This window comes from Pinus tabuliformis, chromosome 2_1, assembly GCF_031772625.1.
Source record: "Pinus tabuliformis cultivar Carrire ecotype Pingquan chromosome 2_1, CPIR1, whole genome shotgun sequence".
NCBI classification, from domain to species: Eukaryota; Viridiplantae; Streptophyta; class Pinopsida; order Pinales; family Pinaceae; genus Pinus; species Pinus tabuliformis.
Window position 1 is genome coordinate 45,956,239 of NC_142299.1, and position 4,688 is coordinate 45,960,926.

Consider the following 4,688-nt stretch of genomic DNA (forward strand, 5'->3'; position numbering starts at 1 on the left):
GCACCCCTCAAGTACAAACTGATGTTTAACAACCAATTGTTGAAGTTCCACAAGCTGCTGACGACATTCCAGGAGATCAGGTAGTTCAAGAGTTGCCAAGAAATTTTGAACGAGTTGAACCACATACTTCTCAGGAAGATGATAGTAAAACATTAAGAAGATCTACTAGACTAAAGAGATCAACAATTCCTGATGATTATGTTGTGTATCTGCAAGAATCTGACTACAACATTGGAGCCGAAAATGATCCCGAGTCCTTTTCAAAAGCCATGAGTTGCAAAGAATCAGAATTATGGTATGATGCCATGAAGGAAGAGATGAATTCTATAAAAAGTAACGAAGTCTGGGATCTTTGTTGAGTTTCCTAATGGTGCAAAAGCCATTGGATGTAAATGGGTCTTTAAGAGAAAGAAAGACTCATTAGGAAACATTGAGAGGTACAAGACAAGACTTGTTGCTAAGGGATTCACTTAGAAAGAAGGAATCGACTACACAGAGACTTTCTCTCCTATATCTAAGAAAGATTCCTTGCGCATTATTATGGCATTAGTAGCCCATTTTGACTTGGATTTGCAACAAATGGATTTGAAAACGAAATTTCTTAATGGAGATCTAGAGGAGTAGGTTTACATGAAACAACCTGAAGGATTCCTCTCTTGTGATGGTGAGCAATTGGTTTGCAAGCTCAATAAGTCATTATACGATTTAAAACAAGCATCCCGCCAATGGTATTTAAAATTCCATAACATAATTTATTCTTTCAGTTTTGTAGAAAACATTGTGGATCAATGTATATACTTGAAAGTCAGTGGGAGTAAAATTTGTTTTCTTGTTTTATATGTGGATGACATTTTGCTAGCAACCAATGATAAGGGTTTGCTACATGAGGTAAAACAATTCCTCTCTAAAAATTTCGATATGAAAGATATGGGTGAGGCATCTTATGTCATTAGCATTAAGATCCCTAGAGACAGATTTCGAGGCATCTTGGGTCTGTCACAGGAAACATATATTAATAAAATTTTAGAGAGATTTCGGATGAAGGATTGTTCACCAAGTGTAGCTCCCATTGTGAAGGGTGATAGGTTCAATTTGAACTAATGCCCGAAGAACGACTTTGAAAGGGAACAAATGAAGAACATTCCATATGCTTATGCTGTTGGAAGCCCAATCTATGCTCAAGTCTGCACAAGACCTGACATTGCATTTGTTGTGGGAATGTTGGGACGATATCAGAGTGATCCAGGTTTAGACCACTGGAGAGCTGCAGAGAAAGTAATGAGGTAACTTCAAGGAACCAAAGACTACATGCTTATGTATAGACGGGCGAACACTTTGGAAGTAATTGGCTACTCAGATTCTGACTTTGCTGGATGTGTTGATTCATGCAAATCAACATCAGGATACATTTTTATGATGGCTGGTGGCGCTGTATCATGGAGGAGTGCCAAGCAGACCTTGATTTCCACTTCCACTATGGAAGCCGAGTTTGTCTCTTGTTTTGAGGCTACTTTACATGGTGTATGGCTTAAGAGTTTCATTTATGGGCTTAGAATTATGGATTCTATCTCTAAGCCATTGAGAATACATTGTGATAATTCAACTGTTGTTTTTATGGCTAAAAACAACAAAAGTGGGAGTCGAAATAAACACATTGACATTAAGTATTTAGCTATAAGGGAACCTGTTAAAGAAAAGAAAGTGGTCATTGAGCACGTCAACACTGAGTTGATGATCACTGATCCTTTGACTAAGGGCATGCCACCTTTTAAATTCAAGGATCATGTAATGAATATGGGACTTGGTTCCATTATGTAGTTTCTCATTGTATGGACAATGTTATTTTAATGAAATTCTTAATTATTGTGATGTTTTTCTCATATTTATGTGCACCTTAATTTGATTTGAGAAAACTCATTTGTTTAGGACCAGGAATAAACATAAGGTTTATTAATTAAGAAATTGTTGCCACATAAATTATAATAAGAATAAATACATAGTAATACATGGAAGATAATACTCGTCATTAGAGGAATTATTGCCATGATTCATGTATCTATTACTTAATACAGATTATCAATGGGTTTTAAGATGAGACATTAAGTTTGGAAGTATGGACCAAGTGGGAGAATGTTAAGCCCCATTAAGTTTTTCCCAACTGCTACCTACAATTACGGAAGTGAACTGCAGTCATTTCCTTAATTTCTGGAAACCAACTGCAGTAATTTCCTTACATTACGGAAATCAACTGTAGTTAGTTAATTTCTTGTTGGGAGCTTCTGAAGTGGTCCATTACTCCATCTGGAGTTCTCTACCATGATCTGTGGAACACCTGACACATAACAAACAAAAGCTTGATGGAAGCTTGGCTATATATATTTCTGTTTGGTCCCCAAGCTTGCATCTCAATGCCCTTCAGCTTCACACCATCAAGTCAGAGAAGGTAGAGCTTGGAAGTGCGATATGGTTAAGGGATTTCAAGTGAATTTTGTAAATCTAAGAGGCATTGTCCCACGCACATGATTACTTCTGGTTTTTGCGCCGCCTGTTCTTGACTGCTCCTGCTGCATATTGCCTTCACTCACTGTCATTTCGATACCTAGCCATAACGTGCCTGCTGGTGGAGTGCGCCTCATTTAAACAGTAGCCAGGTGTTAAAGAAGAGATCATTTAAGTTATTTAAAGAACAGTCTCGGACATTCGAGTCTCCTTTTTACTACATCTGTAAAAAGATTTTATTTATTGTATAATTACAGAATTCTTCGGCTCCCTTTTATGCATATTTTTCCTGTTCCCTTCAACTGTTATAATTGATTCTTTTTATACAGTTGGTGTGGACGGTTTTTGTGAGAAACGATCGTATTTTTCACACCTTTGCTGTGAATAATGATACGTGGAAAATAAAAAGGCTGACGCTTGTGGAAAGACTAGCAAGCACAAGCGCTGGACTGAATTGCAGCTGGTGGGCTTTGTGGAAAATACAAGAAGGGACCTCTTCAAGCTTAGCAGAAAGTTTATTTTTGAAGTGTGTTTAGCATCAATGTCTGGAGGTATTTTTCTTGGACATAATAAATTCCGCATTAAAGTTCAGATTTAACATTGTTAAAGTTTTGATTGTTATAGAATAATCATTATTTCTGCTTACATTTTGTATCGGAGCCATGTTTTATCTCTGCTTTGGTGATATAGACATACTGGCCTACCACCTGGTTGAATTATCTATCCATGGCCATTTTTCATTATCCTTTGGTCCTCCAAAGCTACAACAAGCATTAGTATTAGTTTAAATTGCAGTAATAATGTTTTGAAAACATATAAACTAGTGAGTGAAACGACTAAATAACATTTATAGATTTATGCTATTACTCTAAGAAAGAAATGCAGTTGTGGAAATATGGTTGGCAAGAATTTAATTGTTGAAATTGTGATTGAATTTAGATGATTCAACCCAATAATCCTATTTTTGGGTTTTTTGTCATTTTAACTTATTCCTTTCATGAAACATTATTTTTATTGTGGTTAAGATTTGTTTATAATCTCATAAGTGAATTTTAAGTGTTTCGTGTGAGTGTTTCCGTTTTCCATATTTTTTTTTAATTGCTTCATATTAAACTGTGTATATGCCATTTCACGTAGCATGAAATGTAAAGTACTATGTATAGTTTTGTTTATGCAATTTATGTAAGAAATAATGTCTAGTGATCCATATAATTTTATTTGATTAGAGAATAGCCACAACATCTCTAATTAAATAATATTATATATGATTGGCTAAGATCACATAAATATTATTTAGACATTAATTGTAATTAATTATACTAAATATAATAAATTTTATCCCACAAGTATTTTTATTATATTTATATAATTAATTAGGATAAAATATTCATAACTTACCCACAGGAATTATGAATTAATAGTTTTATCATAAAGAATAATTGAATCTACTTGAATTGGAAATTTGGCCCACATGCAATTTTTATGTCATTAGATTCAATTTTGAGCATGATTTACATTGGTAAAACATGAAATTTTATTTAGGCCTCAATTTTAACATAAGCATGTGATCTTTAATTTTGATGCAATTGTACAACCTGCAAATTTGTCTGAAATTCGTTGTGATATCCCTGAACTTAAGGGAGATAACTATAAGGTCTGAAAGGAGAGAGTTCTCCTTCATTTGGGGTGGATGGACATAGACTATGCTATTAGGAAAGATGAACCACCGACACTCACTAATACCAACACTGCAGCGGACATCACACTTTATGAATGATGGGAGCGATCCAATTGCCTAAGCATGATGTTCATTAAGACTAAAATTTCAGCTGGTATTCGTGGTTCCATTGATCAGCACAAAAAAGTCCGAGACTTGCTAAAGGCCATTGATGATCAATTCGTCACTTCAGACAAGGCACTAGCAAGCACCCTAATCATGAAGTTCTCATCCCTAAGGCTCACTAGTGTGAAAGGTGTGCGCGAGCACATCATGCAGATGAGGGAAATTGTGGCTCAATTGAAGAAACTCGAGGTTGAAATATCAGATTCCTTCCTGGTGCACTACATCCTGAACACCCTTCCGCACCAATATGGACCTTTCAAAATCTCATACAACACACATAAGGATAAATGGTCAATTAATGAACTCATGACCATGTGTGTTCAAGAGGAAGAGAGACTGGTGATGG